This window comes from Schistocerca nitens, chromosome 2 (genome assembly GCF_023898315.1).
Source record: "Schistocerca nitens isolate TAMUIC-IGC-003100 chromosome 2, iqSchNite1.1, whole genome shotgun sequence".
Taxonomy (NCBI): Eukaryota; Metazoa; Arthropoda; class Insecta; order Orthoptera; family Acrididae; genus Schistocerca; species Schistocerca nitens.
This window is the reverse complement of record NC_064615.1, coordinates 600,220,213-600,248,044: the sequence shown is the minus strand read 5'-3', so window position 1 is coordinate 600,248,044 and position 27,832 is coordinate 600,220,213. Positions and strand designations below refer to the sequence as shown.

Here is a 27,832-nt window from a genome sequence, read left to right as displayed (position 1 = left end):
AGCTAAGTTTTCATCGATGGTATTTGAAAAATACCACGCGAAATCTGCACACAAACACTGACGATAATCGAAGAAAAAAGGAAACTGAAATAAAAGCTTTAAAGCTAGTGTCTATACAATGATCAGCCGGAACATTATGAACAACGACCTACTATCGATTTAAACCCGTCAAGGCGATAGCAGCGTCATGTGGCGAGGAATGACTGCTAGTCAGACAAACGCACGGTGCAAGTAGTGTCACTGAGTGTGCTGTTCGTGTGTAGAATGGGGAAGCAACTCGATCGTTCTTAGTTTGACCGAGGGCAGATTGTGATGGCCTGGAGGCTCGGCACGAGCATTTGTCGGGTGCTGTGGTGAACGCCTTTAACATGTGGCTAAACCAAGGTAAAACCACGTCCAGAGGTTGTGAGGTTGGACGGCCACCCCTCATCAGAAGTGTCGGACGTTGTAGGCTAGGCAGACTGGTAAAACAGGACAGGCGGCGAACAGTGGCGGAACTAACATCAGACTTTAAAGTAGGGCAGAGTACATGTGTGTCTAAACACACAGAGCACCGAACACTCGTAACGAAGGACATCCGCAGCCGACGACCCATGTATGTACCCAAAGGAGCCGACGACCCTTGCATGTGCCAATATTAACTCATCGGCAACTACGACCGAAATCGGCACGTGACCATCGACAGTGGGTGTTGGCGCAGTGGCAGAGCGCTGTGTGGTCTGATGAATCCTGATACCGATAGCTTCTACATAATGCGGATGGGACGGTGCGAAACCATCATATTCCGGGGGAACAGCACCCTGACACCTGCACTGCGAGACGGAGGCAAATGGTGGCGGCTCCAATATGCTATAGGCAACATTCACATGGGCATCCATGAATCCAGTGGAGCTCGTGCAAGGAACCATGACACCCAAGGAATATCGTGCACTGTTTGCAGATCACGTACATCGTTTCATGAAGACCGTGTTTCCGGAAGGCAGTGGCAGTTTTCAACAAGATAATGCGCCATGTCACAAGGCCAGGAGTGCGACGGAGTGGTTCGAGGAACACAGTGGCGAGATCCAGTTGAGGTGCTAACCCCAACTCGGCAGATCTGAACTCGATTTGACACATCTGGGATGTGACAACGTGTCATCGGAGCCCATCGGCCCGCTCCGCGAAATTTACTGGAATTACTTGGTTTCTGTGAGCAGATGTAGTGCCAGCTCCCACCAGCGACCTATCAAGGCCTTATTGCTTCCATGCTATGATGCGTGGCCGCTGTTATGCGTGTCAAAGGTAAACATAACGGCTGATAGGTAGGTGGTCATAATGTTCTGGCTGATAAGTGTAAAAGAAGAGACAGCGGCATCGAATGGCTGTCACACCTCCAAAATTTTCGTTCTGCCTTTAATCTTGCCTTCACCGCTCAACGATATGAGAAGTGTCTAGAACACACTTGGTTCGGATTCCGCGTTAGGCTGTAGGTACACTAACCTTGGATGGATGTCTAGGGTAGATTAGGGATATGCATGTCACCGAAGTGGCGTCCAATTAAAAGACATGAACCTTGCCACTGAGTAAGATAAAATTAGTTACGGAGTACATTGTTACTAATGTCTGTAAAAAGCACACACGAAATTTTAGGCCTACAGATATTTTTTGTTTACTGTGATTATTACATTTTTTTCTAGACTGTAAGGTTTTCCAGATTATTATTGTAGTGGCGTAGCAAGACAGCCAAGCCACTCGGAGGTAGCCGAAAGGCACGCGTTAAGTTCACGCAGATTGGCGTGAGGTCTGGATCAAGGTAAAGTAATTATCCTATAAAGAAAAGAACGTAGTTCTTGGAATACTTAACTTTAATCCACAATTGGAGAACATCGCTCTTATTTAGACATTATTACACTGAATATAAACTGGTAATGGCGCCTCGCTAGGTCGTAGCAAATGACGTAGCTGAAGGCTAAGCTAACTATCGTCTCGGTAAATGAGAGCGTATTGGTCAGTGTAGCTTCGCTAGCAAAGTCGGCTGTACAACTGGGGCGAGTGCTAGTCAGTCTCTCTAGAGCTGCCGTGTGGCGGCGCTCGGTCTGCGATCACTGACAGTGGCGACACGCGGGTCCGACGTATACTAATGGACCGCGGCCGATTTAAAGGCTACCACCTAGCAAGTGTGGTGTCTGGCGGTGACACCACAATTATATAGCTTAGCACGTGCAACAAAATAACGTTTTTATAACCAGACGATAATGAATGTTTACATTGTCTGTTGAAACTGAACTATACAGGATTTTTGTTTTTAGGCTGAGACAGCTGAATATCTCGAAAATGACGCATTATACGAAAAAAATGTTTTAGGTGAAAAGTGGATATTAGTAAAGTGGACATCCGTCTGTGCTACAACTGGCCACCTTCTAACCACCCCTCCTGTTTGGGTGGGGTCAGCTTTGTATTTTCAAACGGGTACCCTCATTTTAATTGCGTATTCGAATCCTACGACAAAAAATACGTAAGGTTTACCGAAGCCATTGTTTCTCATTGTGGTAGATGGCGCTGTAATTAACAAATATCAGGTGTGCCTCTTTTATAATTAAGAGCTTACGTATTTAATTCTACATTTGATTTGCGATGTAAATGTAAATCTTTGTTTTCTAACTGTTAATATGTATGCTCGAAGTTTACTTTTCTGTGAAAAATTTAATTGTACAGTACAATATGGTTAGCCGTTTCACTGTGTGGTTAGAAACTACGTTTAGCGTGATCCAGGAGCGACGGCATGTATGTAACAGTTTTCTGTTCTCATCGGGATGTTTGATATCGGCCTCTCAGCATTAGGTTGCCTGATTTCGGAAATTATCCACGGTTAAGTGCGCCTGTCACTGTCACTTTTATGGGCATTTCACCTTAGTATAATGGTTGTGGTATGTATTCCACTGGCAGCCGCGTAGTGTCCAGCTTGACAGTTAGTACGGTCGGATGGAAACACACACCGAAATCAGTCACCCTGACGACGAGCTTCGAGGGCGTTCACCGAATTCAGGAATTCCAATAGTTTGGGATTCACCACAACGAACCACGTGGGGAACAGAAAACTGCATTACCATATAAGTAGATTACTTGTCGGAATTGTCAATGCCTAGCCATATTACTTGTACTATACAATCACTTGTACTATACAATCACACCCCCCGTGAACCATGGACCTTGCCGTTGGTGGGAAGGCTTGCGTGCCTCGGCGATACAGATGGCCGTACCGTAGGTGCAACCACAACGGAGGGGTATCTGTTGAAAGGCCAGACAAACGTGTGGTTCCTGAAGAGGGGCAGCAGCCTTTTCAGTAGTTGCAGGGACAACAGTCTGGATGATTGACTGATCTGGCCTTGTAACATTAACCAAAACGGCCTTGCTGTGCTGGTACTGCGAACGGCTGAAAGCAAGGGGAAACTACAGCCGTAATTTTTCCCGAGGGCATGCAGCTTTACTGTATTATTAAATGATGATGACGTCCTCTTGGGTAAAATATTCCGGAGGTAAAATAGTCCCCCATTCGGATCTCCGGGCGGGGACTACTCAAGAGGACGTCGTTATCAGGAGAAAGAAAACTGGCGTTCTACGGATCGGAGCGTGGAATGTCAGATCCCTTAATCGGACAGGTAGGTTAGAAAATTTAAAAAGGGAAATGGATAGGTTAAAGTTAGATATAGTGGGAATTAGTGAAGTTCGGTGGCAGGATGAACAAGACTTTTGGTCAGGTGTATACAGGGTTATAAATACAAAATCAAATAGGGGTACTGCAGCAGTAGGTTAAATAATGAATAAAAAAAATAGGAGTGCAGGTAAGCTACTACAAACAGCATAGTGAACGCATTATTGTGGCCAAGATAGACACAAAGCCCACGCCTACTACAGTAGTACAAGTTTGTATGCCAACTAGCTCTGCAGATTACGAAGAAATAGATGAAATGTATGATGAGATAAAAGAAATTATTCAGGTAGTGAATGGAGACGAAAATTTAATAGTCATGGGTGACTGGAATTCGTCAGTAGGAAAAGGGAGATAAGGAAACATAGTAGGTGAATATGGATTGGGGGGAAGAAATGAAAGAGGAAGCCGCCTTGTAGAATTTTGCACAGAGCATAACTTAATCATAGCTAACACTTGGTTCAAGAATCATAAAAGAAGGTTGTATACATGGAAGAATCCTGGAGATACTAAAAGGTATCAGATAGATTATATAATGGTAAGACAGAGTTTTAGGAACCAGGTCTTAAATTGTAAGACATTTCCAGGGGCAGATGTGGACTCTGACCACAATCTATTGGTTATGAACTGTAGATTAAAACTGAAGAAACTACAAAAACGTGCTAATTTAAGTAGATGGGACCTGGATAAACTGACTAAACCAGAGGTTGTAGAGAGTTTCAGGGAGAGCATAAGGGAACAATTGACAGGAATGGGGGAAAGAAATACAGTAGAAGAAGAATGGGTAGCTCTGAGGGATGAAGTAGTGAAGGCAGCAGAGGATCAAGTAGGTAAAAAGACGAGGGCTAGTAGAAATCCTTGGGTAACAGAAGAAATATTGAATTTAATTGATGAAAGGAGAAAATATAAAAATGCAGTAAATGAAGCAGGCAAAAAGGAATACAAACGTATCAACAATGAGATCGACAGGAAGTGCAAAATGGCTAAGCAGGGATGGCTAGAAGACAAATGTAAGGATGTAGAGGCTTATCTCACTAGGGGTAAGATAGATACTGCCTACAGGAAAATTAAAGAGACCTTTGGAAAGAAGAGAAGCACTTGTATGAATATCAAGAGCTCAGATGGAAACCCAGTTCTAAGCAAAGAAGGGAAGGCAGAAAGGTGGAAGGAGTATATAGAGGGTTTATACAGGGGCGATGTACTTGAGGACAATGGAAATGGAAGAGGATGTAGATGAAGACGAAATGGGAGATAAGATACTGCGTGAAGAGTTTGACAGAGCACTGAAAGACCTGAGTCGAAACAAGGCCCCGGGAGTAGACAACATTCAATTACAACTACTGACAGCCTTGGGAGAGCCAGTCATGACAAAACTCTACCATCTGGTGAGCAAGATGTATGAGACAGGCGAAATACCCTCAGACTTCAAGAAGAATATAATAATTCCAATCCCAAAGAAAGAAGGTGTTGACAGATGTGAAAATTACTGAACTATCAGTTTAATAAGTCACGGCTGCAAAATACTAACGCGAATTCTTTACAGACGAATGGAAAAATTGGTAGAAGCCGACCTCGGGGAAGATCAGTTTGGATTCCGTAGAAATATTGGAACACATGAGGCAATACTAACCTTACGACTTATCTTAGAAGAAAGATTAAGAAAAGGCAAACCTACGTTACTAGCATTTGTAGACTTACAGAAAGCTTTTGACAATGTTAACTGGAATACTCTCTTTCAAATTCTGAAGGTGGAAGGGGGAAAATACAGGGAGCGAAAGGCTATTTACAATTTGTACAGAAATCAGATAGCAGTTATAAGAGTGGAGGGCATGAAAGGGAAGCAGTGGTTGGGAAGGGAGTGAGACAGGGTTGTAGCCTCTCCCCGATGTTATTCAATCTGTATATTGAGCAAGCAGTAAAGGAAACAGAAAAATTCGGAGTAGGTATTAAAATTCATGGACAAGAAATAAAAACTTTGAGGTTCGCCGATGACATTGTAATTCTGTCAGAGACAGCAAAGGACTTGGAAGAGCAGTTGAATGGAATGGATAGCGTCTTGAAAGGAGGATATAAGATGAACATCAACAAAAGCAAAACGAGGATAATGGAATGTAGTCAAATTAAATCGGGTGATGCTGAGGGGATTAGATTAGGAAATGAGACACTTAAAGTAGTAAAGGAGTTTTGCTATTTAGGGAGTAAAATAACTGATGATGGTCGAAGTAGAGAGGATATAAAATGTAGACTGGCAATGGGAAGGAAAGCGTTTCTGAAGAAAAGAAATTTGTTTACATCGAGTATAGATTTAAGTGTCAGGAAGTCGTTTCTCAAAGTATTTGTATGGAGTGTAGCCATGTATGGAAGTTAAACATGGACGATAAATAGTTTGGACAAGAAGAGAATAGAAGCTTTCGAAATGTGGTGCTACAGAAGAATGCTGAAGATTAGATGGGTAGATCACATAACTAATGAGGAGGTATTGAATAGAATTGGGGAGAAGAGGAGTTTGTGGCACAACTTGACAAAAAGAAGGGACCGGTTGGTAGGACATGTTTTGAGGCATCAATGGTTCGCAAATTTAGCATTGGAGGGCAGCGTGGAGGGTAAAAATCGTAGAGGGAGACCAAGAGATGAATACACTAAGCAGATTCAGAATGATGTAGGTTGCAGTAAGTACTGGGAGATGAAGAAGCTTGCACATGATAGAGTAGCATGGAGAGCTGCATCAAACCAGTCTTAGGACTGAAGACCACAACAACAACAACAACATACAATCACATTTGCAACTCTAAAGTAAATTTCGAAAATGAATGTCAACCTTTAGAACACGAAAGTTTACATTTACGTCATAAATGAAATGTAGGACCAAATGCGCCTATTCTTAATCGCAAAAACAGTTAACACTGAATATTTTTCGATTACAACACCATCTGCCACGAATGGGAAACAATGTTCTGAGTAAACAACATGTATTTTTTGGTTGTAGAATCTGAATATGCAATAAATCTGGGGGAGGGGGGAGATTCCATTTGAAAATACGAAGTTGACCCCGTCCTCCAGGAGGGGTGGTTAGGTGATGGCGAGTTGTAGCACAGACATATGACCCCTTTACTAATATTAACTTTTAATCTAGAACATATTTTTTCGTTCGATCCGTCGTTTTAGGGACGTTTAATGGCCATGTCAGAGCAAACAAGCTGTACGTGAGGTATTAATTTTAAAGCGTGCCGAGTAGTCTGTATTTATTCCAAGAAATAGTTACACAAATAAAAGTGGAGGAATTTGAATAAAATCGTTTTGGGTGCAAGGCCACTTTGTTACAAAACACTAGGACAACCATCCATGAAGAATGCTGCTGCATACACGGTCCAAACTTTGGTATTGTAGTTGTTCTAGGGTTTAATAATGAATACTCAACATTATTTTAATTCATGGCGAGTAGTTCACGGGTGAATGGTCCGATGTCAATGTCCAACGGGCACAATTTTTCGGCAAGGGACCACGTTGCCATCGTTAGTGTAAGTGATGATAGCAACGTAGTCTCTTGCCGAAAAATTGTGCCCGTTGGAATGAGACGTCCGGTCGTTCACCAGTGAACTACTTCGTCATGAAGTACTCTTTCAGAAGCTGAAAAATAACATTATATTATTTAGATGCCATCGCAGCCTACGAACTTATAAAAAGGGTACAACTTTAGAGATTGAGGGTGTTGTGCGCCCGACTCCAGACTGCAAGCTAACGCGCAAAGAGTCTGCAGGCGTTTCCCGTAACATGGGCAGCGCGGCGGCGCCGGGACGCGGTGGTATATTACTTGGGCCTCCTCTGTGTGGGGATCAAAGGTGTATGTGCGTAAACACACAGAGGTGTGTGTTCAGGAACGGCCTTATCTGGCTGTCATATTTACCCAGCGAGATAGCTGGCGTGGCCGTCACAATAAGGTCCAAAATACGCGCCCGCTGCGCGCAGCCACCAGCCTTGCGCGTTCCGCCAGCGTCTAGGAATAGGCTGCGCTTCACGAACTATCTACTGGGCATTTCTGATAGCCTCTGTTAAGGTGATGAACGCATATCTCAAATAGCTACACGGGGTGAAAGATTGAATCTTCTCGTTACAATCTTCGTGTTTTGGAACTGTTTGATTCGTTTGAGTTAGGGCGTTCAACTCTAGGTCGTTAGCTGTGAACTCTCTGTGCTTTCAATGTTTGATTATATCTCTCCATATATTTTCAGGCGCTATTGTACACAAATATTGTGACTGTAGGTTTCAATAAGAAAAGCTACCAAACCATTATATGTTGTACTAGGCCGTGCTGAAAAGTAATGCCTCCGACTTTTTTATGCAGAAACCCTTGAAACTTTTTAAATAAAACAAACGTTTCCAGAATGAGATTTTCACTCTGCAGCGGAGTGTGCACTGATATGAAACTTCCCGGCAGATTAAAACTGTGTGCCGGACCGAGACTCGAACTCGGGACCCTGCCAGGAAGTTTCATAGCAGCGCACACTCCGCTGCTGAGTGAAAATCTCATTCTGGAAACATCCCCCAGGCTGTGGCTAAGCCATGACTCCGCAATATCCTTTCTTTCAGTAGTGCTAGTTCTGAGAGGTTCGCAGGAGAGCTTCTGTAAAGTTTGGAAGGTAGGAGACGTGGTACTGGCAGAAGTAAAGCTGTGAGGACGGGGCGTGAGTCGTGCTTGGGTAGCTCAGTTGGTAGAGCACTTGCCCGCGAAAGGCAAAGGTCCCGAGTTCGAGTCTCGGTCCAGCACACAGTTTTAATCTGCCAGGAAGTTTCAAAACAAACGTTATTGTCATTCTACACATTCACAGTCTTCTGCCACTAGAGGACTCCGGATTGTAGCGTGTAACACGGCGGTGTGTAACCTAACTATGTCGGTGTTTGAGAAAAGCGTGCTGCAATCGAGCTTCGAATTCGAAGAGTTCTTCCACATACGGAGCACCGTCTCCTTCAACACGACAAGGCCAGGCCACACACGAGCGCTGCGAAATCTGCGACAATCCGACGCCTTGGGTTCACTGTTGTCGGTCATCCTCCTTACAGTCCCGACTTGGCCCTTACCCATTTTCATTTGTTTCCAAAACTGATGAAACGGTGTAAGCAGAGGTGGCGTTGTGGCCCCGTCAACAAAGTCAAATATTCTACAGTGAGAGTATCAACAAAATGATGTCTCGTTGTGAGAAATATGTTCGTCACCAGGGTCATTGTGTTGAGAAATAAATACGTAGACATGAAAAATAAAGGTGTAGACCGTCAATAACGTTTGTTTTGTTAAAAAGCTTTAAAAAATTTTTGAGTGTATTGTCGGTCATCAGAATCAAAAGTCCAGGCTTTAATTTGAGTTACTGCTTCTTTCCTCTCTCTTAATGATTTGTATTTGTGGTTAATGCCAAGCTGTACCTGCCTGAAACCAACGTTAAAATGTAGATCCCGCACAACTAGATGTGTAACTCAGTTGAAAGTTCGGAGGATGGCGACGGCATACGATCTCCGAAAGGACTGCCTCTGCTAAACTACTGTGTGTTTCAAACAGTCCTCCGGGTTAACGACATCTCTGGTTTTTTACATAAATGTTCCTGCCACGCGACATTCCCCAAAAATGATATACTTGCCGAATATTTTCATGCAGCAAATCATCAGCGACAGCTTTTTTTAGAGTAATATTTTATTTCGGAGCTAGCTTCTGTCGTTCGATCATCTTCTAGCTAGCAGTCATCCAAATGTTGTAACCGTTGACAGCCAAGTGCTTTCGGCAATAAATACGATCAATACAGTAGACTCCAAATCATTAACTGCCTTTACATTAGTCTCATATCTGGTTTTTCTACTGGCACTTGACACATACTTTACCTTACTTTCAGGCGTGTGTATAGAATCTCAGAACGCCGTTATTTGGTAACTTGCATGTAAAGTACCAACGTAAAACTAGATACGGAATTTGTAAAATGCTAATGAACGCGCTATGTAACAGTTTGAAGACTGCAGTACTTTTATTTACATACCTCAAAATATTAGAGTTTCGCATGTGTACTGCCCAAACTACTCCAAAAATTAACTACTAGCTTTAATAGCAGTTTGTGGCGCTTTTTCGGCAACATGTCATCCATCACGTGCCTCGAGGCTAGGAGCAAAATTTACCGTACTTTCCTATTATAGATGGTGCACAAAATTCAAGCGAAGTTTCGTTCTAGTTAGCTTCATCCATCTTTCATGTTGAGAGATGAGATGTGGTCTTTAAGGCACTAAAGCTGTCGTCTGACGTAGCAGGGCTCAAACCTCCTTTCCGCGATGCTCACATAAATTTCGTGAGTTGCTTCAATCACTACAGACAAGTGTTGTTGTGGTTGCTTTCACAAGTTCACGTCCAGCTTCCTTCCCATTGTTTCCTGTCGCTAATGATACTGTCGTCAACAGCAAATTAAACAGGAATCTTCCTTCCCATTTTTACATTTTTACCTTCGGAATGAAAAGTACTGTCTCACGCCTTTCGTTCTATTGATTAAATGCGCTTTTGTAAACAAGACTGCTAACGCAGGATAGGGCAATGACCTCGATTCTCATTTTCGAATCCGAATAGTAATGAAATTTACATCCGAAAAGTTATCAGGTAATAGAGCTCTGAAGAATCGTGAGGATTTTTATAAATGTTCACGATCCAAACATTATTGTTTTCATCGTCCTCTTCCTTTGAAAAACAATAATAGTGATATAGCACGTTTACTGAATTGAAATTTCAGACCAGAAAAACACTTTTAGTAAAAACAGTGCATCGTAACATAACGCTTTAGTGATTCGGTTTGTTTACAAGGTGTGATCGAAAAGATTCGTTCGAAGTCCGTAGAGTCCAGAATCGAAATGTCAATCAGGCAAAATCTCCGTGAGCGCTGAGGCAATCATCCCACCGTGGCACCAGGTTGAAGACACCCGTATGGTAGAACACCACGTCCTGCTGTGTGAAGAAGTCCTTTATTGCCTTCTGCACATCATTGTCGGATAAGAATAATCGAACCTTCAAGGCCTTTTTTTAAGGTACCGAAGGCGTGATAACCGCATGGGGAGAGATCAGGACTATAGGGCGGGTGCTCAAGTGTCCCCCACTTGAGGTAGCGTAACTTCTGCGTTATGGCATTTGTTCTGTGGATACGTGCGTCATCATGACGCAGCAACACCCTGTGTCCCAGTTTTCCCAGAAGTTTCGTGTTAGCTGCACGTCATGAGTTCTCCAGTCTTCCGCAGTATCTTTCCCCAGTGATGGGGACGCCAGGTTACTTGAAACTAATAACCATTGGATGAGGCTGCCCTCCCAGATCGACAGTGTCTTGTGTTGAGCGTGACCAGCACTGAACTTCACGCACGATTCTACAACGGTGGAAATATGCATACATATTCTTCATTCTCTGATAGATGTCTACCGGTGTGTGTCCTTTTGCAGCAAGAAAAGAATAACGGTACGCTAGCCCTGTTTGGATGCATTTGGTAATAACCTCGTCGCCGGCCGCGGTGGACGAGCGGTTCTAGTCGCTTCAGTCCGGAACCGCGAGACTGCTACGGCCGCAGCTTCGAATCCTGCCTCGGGCATGGATGTGTGTGATGTCGTTAGGTTAGTTAGGTTTAAGTAGTTCTAAGTTCTAGGGGACTGATGACCTCAGATGTTAGTTCCATAGTGCTCAGAGCCATTTGAACCGTTTGAATGACGTCGCCATAGTTCAAGTTTTCGCATTTTCCGCGCGCACATTGCAAAGACACGAATGCCACACTAATCTTATACTTACATGGCGGTATATACCCGTATTGGAGTCGTGATATGTTGCATATACGCTGCAGCAGTACCCTCAAACGGAAACTTTTTGATCATCCCCTGCCCATTTTATTCCGGTGAACCTCCGTACCTATGACACACAGTCACGTAATATGTCATCACATATCCAGAACTTATTAAAGAAAAAATGTAGCTAGGGTGACAGAAATATTCAATCCCGTTTATCTCAAAGAGTAAAAGACAGTTCATAAATAAAACACTCACACATAACAAATTCTTTTCTTTGGAATAAATGTGGTTGTCGCTAGGATGTGAATGTTGAGAAATAAATGTGTAAACTTGAAAAATAAAGATGTAGAATGTTAATAATGTTTGTTTCGTTTAAAAACCTTCAAGAGTTTTCACACAAAAAATTCGAAGGCATTACGTTTCAGCAAGCCCTCGTAGATTACTCTTCCAAAAGGCAACAAAATGAAAACTGCTCCTCAGCCACAGAATTTTCTAAAAATACAGTTTAGTTAAACAGGCACGAAAAGATGGCAAACATAGAGATGAAATTATTAAAAGCAGTTGATATAGATGTGACGATGATTATTTCCAACGTGTTCCGTTTGGCTTGGATGTTTGTTTAGCTTCTGTATATCAGTGAAGAATGGTGTGTAGAGACTCAATCAGCTATGGGTAGTTGATAGATTTTTGGAATGCTATCAAAAATGGCACATGGGACAGAAGTAGAAGGTTACGATAACGGAATGTGTAATAGGACAGGTTCAGGGCATGCTTATGATGTAGTTTCGTTGTAGTAGGATTGCGATGGTAAGGTGCAAGGGGATCAGACAAGAGTATGCAGGAGGAAGAAAGTGAAATGGAAATGATGATGGAATATGTGCCAATTGTACTGAGACGAATACGGGAAGAGCAGTTAGTATCACCTGATGAAGACTGTGGGTCGTTCGAAAGGATACATGTTTTGGAGGACGGTTCTGATGGTGTCAAGGCAGACGGGCACAGTCAATTCATTTCTTGTGTGAGAGGCTTTTCCCTTTTAGAAGAATGGATCAAATTTGATGAAAGTATTAAACTAGAGTGAGACAGCAATTTCAAGTATTGTATGAGGAGATGATTAGATATGCAGTGGGGACATGACAACTACTTTACAAGAAGCACTTGGTGTCATGCCGTTAATTGAAAAGTCCGGGAATGTGGTAAGATGACGTTTTATATTATGTGGTTCTTAATCGTAAGTGAGTTCCCTTTTGTTGCATGTTAAGTCGACTCTCTGCGAATACACTATTACTTGTGTGATTTGGGGATTTCTTGGACTCTCAACCAAGCACGGCAATTCTAATGTGTTGCACTTACGTAGGTGTTCTTTTGTAGCTTCTTTGGCAGTAGAACATGTAGCCGTTTTATATTTTAACTATATATACTAATACCTTTTACAAGCCCACAATTTAAAATGGCTTCAGAACCGAAACTATACACTGACACGTTCCACATCATTACGAAGTGTTGTATTCATGATCTATGGAACAAGTACTAACCTAATCTAATCCAATCTAATCTCCCCAGTGTCAGACGGTGTGGTAAAATTTGATCACATATACAATTTTTGACGCCTGTGGACCATGATGCAACCAAAATATACTAAGTCGTTCAACATAAAACTTCTGAAACTCACTGAAAGTCTTCGGTTTGACAAGCAATGTCTACATTTGTGTCAAGATAAATCCCGAATATAATATTGCTAAGTATGGAATAAACAGCCGGCCGGGGTGACCGAGCGGTTCTAGGCGCTACAGTCTGGAACCGTGCGACCGCTACGGTAGCAGGTTCGAATCCTGCTTCGGACCTGGATGTGTGTGATGTCCTTTGGTTAGTTAGGTTTAAGTAGTTCTAAGTTCTAGTGGACTGATGACCTCAGAAGTTAAGTCCCATAGTGCTCAGAGCCATTTTATGGAATAAACGTACGTGGGGTATGGTAAGTAATGCACTTTCACATATGTACATTAAAGTTTTGATTTCTCGAACTTTCTATTTTTTGCCGTTTTGTTTCGTATCCTTTCGTATGCGCCTTTATGTTGTGGCCTCACTTGAGAAGTTGCGGAAGTTGGCTAAACACGTTTTACATTAAACCAACAGCCACATGCGGGCACTTACTATATTTAAACTGGCTCAAAATGCCTTAGCACAAATGCTTCTCTAGTTTGCATTCTCGGGGCTCTCCGATGTACAGTGCCTTTTGTTGTTGTACATTGTTCTTGGGCGCATTTCTTTTTATTTGAATCGGATTACGTTCTTAGAATTTGTGCCAAGACCGAACAATTGTGTTCTCGCACTGAAACAAAAGGAAGAGAAAATAAATCTAAGGATCGTAAGCCAATGGCTTGTGTATTTAAAATGTTAAAATTCTCAAATTTGCATGTGTATAGGAATTTTGCTTACAAACCTCAAAACATCACTGAAGTACGGCATTAAAGGTACGGCAGCCACGTGTACGTCTCAGATATGAATCATTGGAAGAGTCCCATGTGTCAAGGCACACGTCCGCCCCTGTGGCCGTGTGTACAGATGTCAGCGGACGGCAACTGTCGTAGCAAGAGACTGCAGACTTCTCCCGGCCGGCGACAGTGGCAGCGGTAGATAGGCAGACCAGTCCATCACACGAGCAGAGCCTGCGCGGACGGCCAGTCAGCCACGGCTGCTACCAAAGTACTCCACATCATAGGCGCTGCCATTTATCTGCTGTGTCTCCTTTCTTCCACAGGTGCTAGCCCACAGTTTAATGAGAGCCTCTGTGCAGTTTAAAGGAGGTATAGTGGAACTAATAATAAATACGAGGGGCGTTCAGTAAGCAATCCAAACTTTTTTCTTTTTTTTTCCTCAGCCAATTAGGATTGAAAACATGCGAAATCTGACATCCTGGAATATTCCCGCTTCAACCCTATAGTTTCATGAAGTTAAGATAGATGGAGGCGCTGTACGTAACCTTCAAAATGGAGCCTGTAACGGAGGTCTGTGTCAAGCTGAGAGCTGTCATCAAATTTCTTTTGGCAGAAAGCCAGATATCTGACAGTGAACAGAAGCACAGTGAGTAGCGAGGCGTCTGTCCTCATTGCAACAAGATCGCGAAAACCTGTACGATCCCCGCGTGCCGATCGCACACAGCTGTGTAATATTCCAATGTGTGGACACTCTCGATCGAGATGATCGACGGATCACAATCAAACACCTCGCTGGTCAACTGGACGTCACTGTTAGTACTGCTGACACACTGGTACACCAGTTGGGGCTACTAAAACCTGTGTGCCCGTTCGGTTCCTCGCTGCCTAACAGAAGACTATAAAGAGCACCGAAGGATCATCTGCAAGGAATTGCTTGCGCGTTACGAGGTTGACAGTGACAATTTTTTGTCGAACATCGTCACAGGCGATGAAACATGGTTTCATCACTTCGAAACGGAAACATAATTACAATCCATGGAGTGGTACTACACCACCTCTCCTTCTAAGAAAATTTTCAAGATCACATTCTCATCTGCTAAAGTCATGACGACAATATTCTGCGACTTTGAGGGAGTTATTCTGTTTCATGTCCTCTCTCATAGTGCAATGATCAAATCGAAAATGTATTGTGTTACCATCAGAAAACTGATGATGATGGTGATGTTTGGGTTTTGGGGCGCTCAACTGCGCGGTTATCAGCGCCTGTACAAACTCCCAACCTTTGCTCCGTCCAAATTCACCACATTCGTGAATGTTGATGAAATGATGAGGACAACACAAACACCCAGTCATATCGAAGCAGGTGAAAATCCCTAACCCCGCCGGGAATCGAACCCGGGAAACTGAAGAAACGACTTCTGTGTGTCCTTCGCCATAAAATTACAAACGATCTTCTCCTTCTCCTTCTCCATGACAAAACGTCATTGGACTGTTCTCCCTCATCCACCCTACACCCAGTATCTCGCACCTTATGACATTTGTTTGGCCCAATGAGAGATGCACTCCGCGAGAAGCAGTATGAGCATGTTGGGTAGGTTATTGATACAACAAGACTTTGGCTTTGACGTGTCCGTCGCGCGGAGTGGCCACGCCGTTTGAGGCGCCGCGTTACGGATTGCGCGGCCCCTCCCGCCGGAGGTTCGAGTCCTCCCTCGGGCATGGGTGTGTGTGTTGTACTTAGCATAAGTCAAAGTTAGTTTAAGTACTGTGTAAGTCTAGGGACCGAAGACCACAGGAGTTTGGTTCCTTAAGAATTCACTCATTTGAACTTTTTTTTTTTTTTTTTTTTTTTTTTACGTGACCGGTACAGTGCGGGCATTCAGCCCATCCTACTAAGCTGGAGCAAGGTCGTTTCATTGAATGGAGATTATATGGAAAAGTAGGACCTTTGGGCCTTTGTAGGAAGAAGAGTGCTGAATGGTTTGGTGTATTTGGATCCTGAAAGAAACCAACCCGCTTTCAGAAAAAATGTGTTGCGTTAGTTATTCAACGCCCCTCGAAATTTCTTCTTGTCTGTGCTGTTTGACGTCCATATTTCATTTCCGTTCAATGTTACATTGCAGACAAGCGCACTCAGAAAATACTTCCTAACATTTACAGCGTGACGAGTGAAGAAGTTCCTGATTCCAACATTAAATATCTCCAAAACTAAGATCGACACAGGAATGTAACAAACGGTATATTTATTCTGAAATCAGCAAGAATTTCAGACAGAAGTTTCGAAATAGTTCGAAAAGCTCCTAACAAATGGCGCTGTATTCGTAATATATAGCACCTATAAATAGTGTGCCCTAGCTCAGAGCGATCAGTTCCATCGCTGAAACGCAAAAGGTTAGCATACCGGAGGAACAGGAGGAAATCATCTGTTCCATTGAGAAACGCGTTTCCTGGTACTCGAATACTAGAGGTTAGAACACAGTCCTACTTCAACAAGGGAAAATTTTCAAACAGGTTTTAATGATCGAAAACCATTCGCATACTTCTAGCCAAATTCGAAAGACAGGCAACGGTGGCTGATAACCTAGCGGAGAATGTTGGCCGCAGGCAAACTCTAGCTACTACTGAAAATGTCGCCATCGTTTCTGTAATTATTCAGCAAAATCCAAGGAAATCCTTGCGAAGAACGGCAGCAGAGACTGGTTTGAAGCGTTTCAGCACGCAGAAAGTGCTTAGACAGAGCCCACACATGTTTCCATTTAAAATCTGAAGTCACCACGTCATTCCTACGACCTGTGTGACAGAGGGTTGACTTTGCGAAGCAGATTCTCACAATGATTGATAATGATGGATTTGATGTTGGCCGTATCTGGTTCGCAGATGAAGCACTGTTCCACCACTTTATCACCACATAGTTAGCGTTGGAGGGTCGACCAGGCACTGAGTGGTTTATGCATAATGGCACCAGACCACATCACAGTTCGCCCAATCTGACTCCCTGTGACTACTCTTAGGAAGCACGTTGAAAGCTAGTGTCTACCGGAACCATCTTATCATGCTGGACGAACTTGATTCGACAAGTATAGTTTCTGAATCTTTTCCGCTGAGACGCTACAGGATGTGATGGCAAATTTCATTGTTCGTTTGGACCACCTCCGTACTGTGAGTGGTGGACAATTTGAAAAGATTGTAATATGATTACAAAGACTGCATGCAGAGGAAAGCCGGCCGAAGTGGCCGTGCGGTTCTAGGCGCTGCAGTCTGGAACCGCGAGACCGCTACGGTCGCAGGTTCGAATCCTGCCTCGGGCATGGATGTGTGTGATGTCCTTAGGTTAGTTAGGTTTAACTAATTCTAAGTTCTAGGGGACTAATGTCCTCAGAAGTTGAGTCCCATAGTGCTCAGAGCCATTTGAACCATTTTTTGCAGAGGAAAAGTTTACTTATGCGCGCTGATACTGTACGAGCTGCACATCGCACAACGCCATCTTTCGGCAGCTTTTCGAATTATTCCTAAATTTCTGAATAACATCTGTATAAAATTCTAACAGCGTTCACAATCAACAAACTTGTTGTTGCACTCATCTGTCCATCTTAATTTTCGAGATATTTAATTTCTAAATCAGGGACAACTTCACTGAACACTCTGTAGATTCATATTCAGTGTCAAGAATTCTCTCTTTTTCAGAAATACTTTTCTTGCTACTGCCATGCTACTCTTTGTATTCTATGTACTACGGCTATCGTCAGTTTTTTTGCTGCCCAATTTATCTACTACATTTTTTGTCTCATTTTCTAACCTAATTCCACGATCATCTCTTGATTTGATTCGACTACTTTCCATTATTCTTTTAATTTTTTTAATGTTCATTTTACAACCTCTTTGCAATACACTATCCATTATGTTCATCTTCTATTCCAGGCTGTTTGCCGTCTCGAACACAATTACGATGTCATAGGCAAACCTCAAAGTTTTCTATTTTCTCACCCTGAACTTTAATTCCCCTTTCAAAATTTCTCCTTGGTTTCCTTCACAGAATAAATAGTGACAGCTCCACTGAGAACTCACCTGATCGGTGAAATATAATGTCTTCTGGATTCCATGAGCCGACAGTACACACGTGGACTTTTCGATCAACTAACACGCCTGAGAAACAAGAATAACAACACGGGGATAGGTTACAACCTTGTCTCATTTTGTTCCCAGCTAGTGCGCTTCTTTCATGTCCTCTGACTCTGGTAACTGCAGTAAGCGTATGTTTTCTGTGAAGATTGTTTTATCCCTGGTACCTTCGGAATTTCAAAGAGCTTATTCGAGTCGAAAGCTTTCTCTAAATCTACAAATGCTATAAACGTAGGTTTTCCGTTCTTAAACTTAAGTTACGTGGTCAGTTTTGCCTCGCATACTGCTACATTTCTCCGGAACCGATACTGATCTTCATCGAGGATGAGCTATGTAAATGATAACAACAGCGAAGGGTATACAACATTTTCTCACATTTCTTTGCTTTTCCAGATGTCGTATTAACTAATTTAAGGTCTTTTCATGTCAAATATGCAGAACATTTATTCACTGATCAAGAGCGAGTGATATTTACCCCCAACGAGGGATACGAATAATGGTGAAATCTGTCCAAGCGAATCATGTCCGTGCTTCTTATAGAGTGTAGCAACACTGAAATTGAAGATAATCACTAACCCTTTCAATGCAAATGTCGGATCTCGCCCGACATATTGATTTTCCGCTCGTATGTAGAAAGCAAGCAGAACGCGAGTAACGATGATGGCTTACTATTGAGAATGGAAAGACTTCTTCGCAGTATTTATTTCTTTTTCATACGGACTACATTGTTCGTGAAATTACAGCAACAATAAATGAGTACGCCTTAGCAAAATTACAGGAAATGATTCCACTAAAAATATTTCCAATGTGACACTCTTTCAAAGATGTTATCACAAAAAGTAAAGCCATTTCTTGGCTTAATGCTGAAAATAGCTCTCAATTCAACAGTGGAAGTAGGTGACTGTTTTACCAAAGACTAGCTAGACCGAAACCGTTTATTTAAGAGTGTTTTCTCTTGGATTTTTCATGCATCCACTAACAATGTTTCAAAACCAAAGCTTGGGAGTACACGGTTGGCAAAATACTAACAGAAAGCACAACGACTTACATATTTTCTAATTATGTAATATCATTTAGGAGAGGCATATATGAAAATATTTTAGAATATTTATTTGTAAAACAGTCTCTGGATTTCTCTGTAGCAGTTAGACTTCCATTTTTCCAATTTTTTTTATTTTCTTCTGTGACATATTTTAATGTTCATTTTAATGGGCATTATATTATGTGTTTCAGGCGTAAAATGAAGGGCTTGAAGAAGATGTAAAATTCAACAGTTCAGCCAGTGATTGGAGTGTCGCGAAGTTGGAACGCAGCTACATGTGGATGCTGATCAGCCTGTGACACTCATCCCAGGTCAGTACTTGCAAAGCTAGTAACTGCCAAAGCAGACTGTTACTTTATCAAACTTTCTTTCAGAAAGGATGTATTGTACAGCAGTTAGTCTGGACGCTGAATTTTTTTAAAGCGCTGAATGCAACATAGAATTGTGTTGTGCGTGGGATGCGTCGTTTTAGTAAATGCGACATGCAGCGGGAAACAGAGTATTTTTTACTCTCCTTAACAGTTCGCTACGTAAGAGATTTTCGTGATACGAACAGTTAAGGAGTGGCGATGTCACAGTTACTGATGAAACTGCATTCGACACGAAATACATACTCAAACGACCTAAAATGTATGGCAGTAGGAATGAAGATGTTTAGAAGCCATCAATTACAAGTTACTAGAGTTGTAAAAGTACCGTAGGCATTCATAAACTGTCAAAAGCAAACGCAGACTGCGGTAGTTTCCCTGGTATCCTTGGTTGGTTAAGACTGTAACCACGTTAGCTGTACGTTGGGTGAGTTGCATACCTAGTGGGCACTACTTCATCTGGGTCGTTTTGTTGGCGTACGCGATCATTGTCTTAGTAGATTCCCCTAGAAACCAGGAGCGGTGGACCGTCTCGGAGCGGACTTAGTATGTATAAGGGACGATGTAACCTACGGAATCCTTTTGTTCTACATAGTTTTCCACCCGTCTGTTTCTTAAAAGTGAAAGTGCTTATAGAAAATTTGAAACTGTCAATGTTAATTCAGGTTTATTCGAAAATTGTTGATTTGCAACTTGAAACAGAGGGATGTTTTAGTAAAAATAAAAAAAAAAACACGGATTTATCATATAGTGCTAGAAAACGCAACTTGCTCAAAGAAAAAGAAAAAAATCATATCAAACTTAACTTCAATAGTTCGTTGAGATTGTAAACCATGTTTCTCCTATTCAGAAACAAGTTTCTCACTTGCAATAATAACAGGAAACTCTTGTCTTCGATCATGCTGAAGGTTCTATTGAATACAAAATAACAACAATAATAACATAGATTTTTTATGTTTGTGTATGTAAACTGTATTTGCATCAAAAGTAATTTGATTGGTTACATAAAAGCACAAACATTACGCGATCAATTAATTTTTATTACTTATAAAATGCAATTTGTATTTTGAATAAACATTACGTACAAAACAAAGGGAAAAAAATAATAAGGAGAAGTAGTCGGTTCCCAGTTTCTCTCCCACACATTTGTCAATGTTTATTTCCCTATCAATGCTACCAATTGTATTGACTGTATTGTGCATTATAGCGGGGACCTAGAAACGACAGAGAAGCTTCGTCCCGCCGTAGCCCTCAGTGGTTCATAACCCCACAACAGGCCACAGCAGTCCACCCACCCCACCGCACCCCATACCGAACCCAGGGTTATTGTGCAGTTCGACCCCCAGTGGATCGCCCCCCCCCCCTCCCGACCCCTCTCCAGCCCCAGTATCTTCTCATACCAAACGAGTGTAACCACAAATGTTAGCGTGGTAGAGTGATGATGGTATACGCGTGCGTGGAGACAGTGTTTCCGCAGGAATCGTCGACATAGTGTAACTGAGGCAGAATAAAGGGAACCAGCCAGCATTTGCCGAGGCAGATGGAAAACCGCCTTAAAAACCATCCACAGGCTGGCCGGCACACCGGCCCTCGACACTAATCCGCCGGGAGGATTCGTGCCGGGGACCGGCACGCCTTCCCACTCGGAAAGCAGCGCGCTAGACCTCGCGCCTAGCCGGGCGAGCTAATGCTACCTACCATTTACCACGTCATTTATGTACTGTACCAAAACTACCGAACCTTACTTTGGGTAGAACGAAGACATGTTACATTTAATGAAAATCGTTGCAAAAGCAAAATATACGCAAGTGTGGCTATCTGAACCTGTATTCAATATTCTTTTATTTGAGGTTGTAACAATGTCTTACGTTTTTAAATTGTAGTCCAAATGCTAAAGGTTTTTAATGACACAACGGTAGAACGACAGAAGGAAGGTTAGGGTTTAACTAACCACCGATTACGAGGTCATTAGAGATAGACCACTAGTTCAATGTCCTCCTCCGCAAAGTAATCATACGGTCATTTTAGGCAAAACATGGAAAACTTAAATCTGAATGATCGGACGATGATCTGAGGCGGCGTCTTTCTGTATGCGAATCCAGTGCCTTATCACTGCCCCAATTCGCTTGGTCCTATGATACAGATACATCTGGAACGTAAAGCAGCTTCTTTGTGAAGCAAATAGGCCAAAATTTCCTTGATATATGTCAGGCCCAATATCCTGACTACAATGCATATGAGACGCTCAGTGCGAGTTTTTTTTATAATCGAATGAGCCGCATCATATGTCATCATTATAGCGTTCGTGGATAAATGAATGAGAACTCCACTCACAGAATTATGATTAAGAACAACAAAATCTAAAATTGCCATGTTCATAATCAAAATCCACTGAAAATAGAGAGACATCTAAAGATACGTTTAAGAATAGCCCTGCTAGAGCCTCGTGCAGATCATATAAGTAGATATGTTGGAGTTTTAAATGAATTGTTAAAAGTCTGCAATTCTGATTGGTCATTTGGAAAGCTAGAGTACAATGGCTACGACTATAACGTCCCCTTCGTGTAGATCTTGTGAACCAGCGTATTCATTTGCCACATTCGCGGATGACTGATCGAGGCAGTTTCACTACGGGCGGATAATATGTCTAGCGACCAATGGACACCACATCTCCGTCGGAGACTCTCCGTAGACGACAGATGTCCTAGTCCAAGACTCTCAACGGCAAGAGCCTACTGGAGCGCTTTCACGGAAATATAATTGCTGTCTGTTTTGTCCTTACCTTACACATCACTTAAATTTACATTCTGATACTGCCTAAATGGTTAAACATTATACACCAGAACGAACATGAAAAATTATTACCAGTAACTGGAAACAGTGTAAGTACGTGTACTGAAGCAAATAGTTTGCAAACCACTCTTAATGCGACTTGTTTCATTTAGTTGTCTCTGCCAAGTAGTAGATTTTCTTAAAGCTTCTCACCTGGATTACAGCTTCTCCACGAACCAAGTACGAGCGAGAGGGCGCAGAGGTAAGACGGCGGGGTTCGTACGCGAGAGGGCACCGGTTCATGACCCTGATCGACCTTACGGATTTAGGTTTTCCGTCGTTTCCCTGAAGAGCGTAATGAGAATACCGATATGGTTACCGTGAAAGGACGCGGTCGATTTCCATCTTTTTCAGATCGAGCCTTTACATGCTGTCAAGGGACCGCTTATGGTAGTTTGTAGAGGGAGAGGAGGGGGAGGCTAGACCATCCACCGGTTAGTCCCTCAGCCGTTAGGGGTAAAACCCAATGGGACTCGGGGCAAGTAAGGCTAGCAACCTGCTTCCCTGGTACTTTAAATATGATGCTGGCAACAATCAGAGCAAAATGCCTCGGACCTTTGGAGGTGACGGAGTCCCACCTCTAACTGACAAACCAGGGACTCCTAAGATACGACTTGGCAAACAAATGGTAATGAGATGGGGAGCTATTAATATCAATGGGGGCTACTCTGGGAAGAAGGTAGAGCTGGCAGAGGCTGCAAGTAAGATGGGGCTGGACGTTTTAGCTGTTAGTGACATTCGGATAAGGGGTGAGAAAGAAGAGGAAGTGGGAGAATACAAGGTCTACTTGTCAGGAGTCAAAGCAGGAATAGCACAATGGGGTGTAGGGCTTTACATCAGGAAAGAAATGGAACCCAGCGTAGTTGCAATAAGGTATGTAAACGAACGACTGATGTGGATAGATTTGACAGTGTCTAGCAAGAAAATTAGGATTGTGTCAGTATATTCGCATTGTGAAGGGACTGATCAAGATAAGATGGATAGTTTTTATGAGGCACTCAGTGATGTAGTTGTTAGAGTAAAGGACAAGGACAGTGTTCTGCTCATGGGTGATTTTAACGCCAGGATTGGAAATCGAACCGAAGGGTATGAAAAGGTTATGGGTAAATTTGGAGAGGATATGGAGGCCAACAGGAACGGGAAGCAACTCTTGGATTTCTGTGCCAGTATGGGCTTAGTAATCACAAACTCCTTTTTTAAACATAAGAACATTCACCGGTATACTTGGGAAAGCAGGGGAACCAGATCTGTCATTGACTATATAATAACAGATCAGGAATTCAGGAAGGCTGTGAGGGACACACGTGTATTCAGGGGATTCTTTGATGACACTGATCATTATTTAATCTGTAGTGAAATTGGGATTGTGAGGCCGAAAGTGCAGGAGGTCAGGTCCATATGTAGGAGGATAAGAGTGGAGAAACTTCAGGATAAGGAAATCAGGCACAAGTACATAACAGCGATCTCAGAAAGGTACCAGTTAGTTGAATGTAGTCAATTACAGTCATTGGAAAAGGAATGGACAAGGTACAGGGATACAGTACTAGAAGTGGCTAAAGAATGTCTTGGAACAGTAGTGTGTAAAAGTAGGAGGAAGCAAACAGCTTGGTGGAATGACACAGTCAAGGCAGCCTGTAAAAGGAAAAAGAAGGCGTATAAAAAATGGCTACATACTAGAACTCAGGTAGACAGAGAAAGTTATGTTGAAGAAAGAAACAAAGCCAAACAGATAATTGCAGCATCCAAGAAGAAATCTTGGGAAGACTTTGGAAACAGGTTGGAGACATTGGGTCAAGCTGCTGGAAAACCATTCTGGAGTGTAATTAGCAGTCTTCGAAAGGGAGGTAAGAAGGAAATGACAAGTATTTTGGACAGGTCAGGAAAACTGCTGGTGAATCCTGTGGATGCCTTGGGCAGATGGAGGGAATATTTTGAAGAGTTGCTCAATGTAGGTGAAAATACGATCAGTAATGTTTCAGATTTCGAGGTAGAATGGGATAGGAATGATGATGGAAATAGGATCATGTTTGAGGAAGTGGAGAAAATGGTCAATAGATTGCAGTGCAATAAAGCAGCTGGGGTGGATGAAATTAAGTCGGAACTCATAAAATACAGTGGAATGTCAGGTCTTAAATGGCTACACAGGATAATTGAAATGGCCTGGGAGTCGGGACAGGTTCCATCAGACTGGACAAAAGCAGTAATCACACCAATCTTTAAACATGGAAACAGAAAAGATTGTAACAACTACAGAGGTATCTCTTTAATCAGCGTTGTGGGTAAAATCTTCTCAGGTATTGTTGAAAGGAAAGTGCGAGTATTCGTTGAGGAGCAATTGGGTGAAAATCAGTGTGGGTTTAGGCCTCTTAGAGGTTGTCAGGACCAGATCTTTAGCTTAAGACAAATAATAGAGAAGTGTTATGAGTGGAACAGGGAATTGTATCTATGCTTTATAGATCTAGAAAAGGCATATGACCGGGTTCCTAGGAGGAAGTTATTGTCTGTTCTACGAGATTATGGAATAGGAGGCAAACTTTTGCAAGCAATTAAAGGTCTTTACATGGATAGTCAGGCAGCAGTTAGAGTTGACGGTAAACTGAGTTCATGGTTCAGAGTAGTTTCAGGGGTAAGACAAGGCTGCAACCTGTCTCCACTGTTGTTCATATTATTTATGGATCATATGTTGAAAACAATAGACTGGCTGGGTGAGATTAAGATATGTGAACACAAAATAAGCAGTCTTGCATATGCGGATGACTTAGTTGTGATGGCAGATTCGATTGAAAGTTTGCAGAGTAATATTTCAGAGCTAGATCAGAAATGTAAGGACTGTGCTATGAAGATTAGCATCTCCAAAACGAAAGTAATGTCAGTGGGAAAGAAATATAAACGGATTGAGTGCCAAATAGGAGGAACAAAGTTAGAACAGGTGGACGGTTTCAAGTACTTAGGATGCATATTCTCACAGGATGGCAACATAGTGAAAGAACTGGAAGCGAGGTGTAGCAAGGCTAATGCAGTGAGCGCTCAGCTACGATCTACTCTCTTCTGCAAGAAGGAAGTCAGTACCAAGACTAAGCTATCTGTGCACCGTTCAATCTTTCGACCAACTTTGTTGTATGGGAGCGAAAGCTGGGTGGATTCAGGTTACCTTATCAACAAGGTTGAGGTTACGGATATGAAAGTAGCTAGGATGATTGCAGGTACTAGTAGATGGGAACAATGGCAGGAGGGTGTCCACAATGAGGAAATCAAAGAAAAACTGGGAATGAACTCTATAGATGTAGCAGTCAGGGCGAACAGGCTTAGATGGTGGGGTCATGTTACACGCATGGGAGAAGCAATGTTACCCAAGAGACTCATGGGTTCAGCAGTAGAGGGTAGGAGGAGTCGGGGCAGACCAAGGAGAAGGTACCTGGATTCGGTTAAGAATGATTTTGAAGTAATAGGTTTAACATCAGAAGAGGCACCAATGTTAGCACTGAATAGGGGATCATGGAGGAATTTAATAAGGGGGGCTATGCTCCAGACTGAACGCTGAAAGGCACAATCAGTCTTAAATGATGATGATGATGGAAGACGAATAACGACTTGTAAGTATCCATAAAAAAATTTCCAGTTCATACTCCGTTAAAAACGTGCGCAATACTGACTTTTAAATAATTTTCTTGAAAGAAAAACACCTGACTACACTATATTTTTTCCTTTCCCCGACAGATATGGGGAGGGGTCGCCTCCCCCCCCCCTTCCCTCCGTTGCCCTGGACATGAGCTGCCTTGCATCCTGTCGAGGAGATACTTCCCTCCGTTATGAACTGCATCTGTAACTTTGACAAGTTTGGCGGCTATTGTATTGGCCTTTCATACATACTACATTGAGAAAACTCAATTCCGAATACAATTCGCAAAACACCACTTCCTCTTAATAGTGCGTAGCTGAACTAACTTTATCTCGGCGGATTGTGCTCTAAGAAAAATGTCACCCGATACGGCCTTATAGGAAATGAAACTTAGCTAAGTAAAACCACGTCCTCTGACAGGGCGTGAATTTCGGACCCTACACTCGATTTTAGAATTATACTTGCAAAAATTCAAGAATAAAAACTCTTTCAGCTTCATCCGTGTCAACATATGTGTAACAGTAGTAATCGTGTGGTGCAACAGACAAGACAATGCTGAACGTTTCATTGTAGGTGTGTAACTGTGAAGCATTTCTTGGCAAATATTTTAATATAATGCCGTTCACATCATCTGCACCGAAGCATGGAAAGTTAGACTCACTTCCGTTCTTCATTATTCTCTCCTTTTAAGTTTGATGTACACATGATAAAAAGTGGCTTACGTATCCGTAAACTGTGGTCCATATTAATCATATTGAACTCACATCAATTATGCTTCCGTTTAATGTGTAACAGCCGTATTCTCTTCCTTTCAGGATGCCGAAGACATTCATACTTCTCAAGAAACAAACTCGCAAGGATCGGAGGATACAACATTACCGCTGTCGGCCACAACAAGCACAAGTTGAAATTCTAAGCAGTCTGCGAGGGATAAGGAATTGTTGCATTTGAAAAATGCAATAGATGCCCTGAGGACAATATTAAACCATCCTGGCGAACAAGCCAGCTTCCTATGAGCACAGCTGCACAATATTCGGGGTCTACTCAGAGACTACAATACGGAGGCAATGGCGGATGTACAGAAAGTCATATCAGCGAAATGAGAAAGTTTCAAGTCTGAAAGTCGGAGAAAAGAAGCTATTGGCTACAAACACTATCGTGCTAAATATGTATATAGATAGCAGGCATTCAGATACGTTTACGTTGGTTATCGGTTTATCATGACACTGTTTAGTAAGAACTGTAAACGCTTTGTGTTATATCTGTATGTCAATTTCTATCGTTGTTGTATTTTATTAAAACGTACATGGCATAGAAAACACGTGGAAGAAATTTTCCAATGTTACATTTTGAGTTGAGTCCTATCAGAAAGAAAAAAAAAATACTATCTTTAATTTCGTTTTTGTAAATGATGTTACCACGTAATAGTATCTTCTTTTGTTATTAAATCTTGAGTTGTTTTAATAAGATACATACATTGTTCTGTACCATTCTTCGATGGCTAAACAGATTCACGTATCTTAACACAATAATTTATTTCGACAAAGCTTCCTAGCACCCCAGCCGGTGTCTCTTCTCCTTGCAGTAGCGGATTTGTACATTTTTTATTTCTGTTACCTAATACCATTTTCAAGCAGAAAGGGTCAATCCACTATATCAAACTTACGTACTAAAACCTTCATTTCAGAGACAATAATGGCGTTTCGGCATCTACAGACTGCCGAAACTGAAATGATTGCTGATTTAATTGTGAAAACAACAGTTTACGAAGCTATGTAATGTCTGCTGGGTGAGCAAGCCACATCATTTCCGTTTTGTGCTTCATACCAGTGTTCAGCCACAGACACCTGTAGAGGATCCCACCAGAAGGACCGAAACGTCAAGTTTGTGGAAGAGACGGAAAACGACGCCGACTAATAACCCGGAAGATTTTACTTTCGTTGACA

General features: G+C 42.3%; 1 long non-coding RNA gene across 1 annotated transcript in view; it reads left to right on the top strand.

The window, feature by feature from the left end:
• The window catches only part of LOC126234512 (uncharacterized), an 86,490-nt gene extending 59,285 nt beyond the window's left edge, over positions 1 to 27,205 (top strand). Inside the window, exons 2-3 of the long non-coding RNA XR_007544742.1 lie at positions 19,259 to 19,378; positions 26,702 to 27,205. This is a non-coding gene — a long non-coding RNA (uncharacterized LOC126234512). The remainder of the gene's footprint in view (positions 1 to 19,258; positions 19,379 to 26,701) is intronic.
• The last annotated feature ends 627 nt before the right edge of the window (positions 27,206 to 27,832 follow it).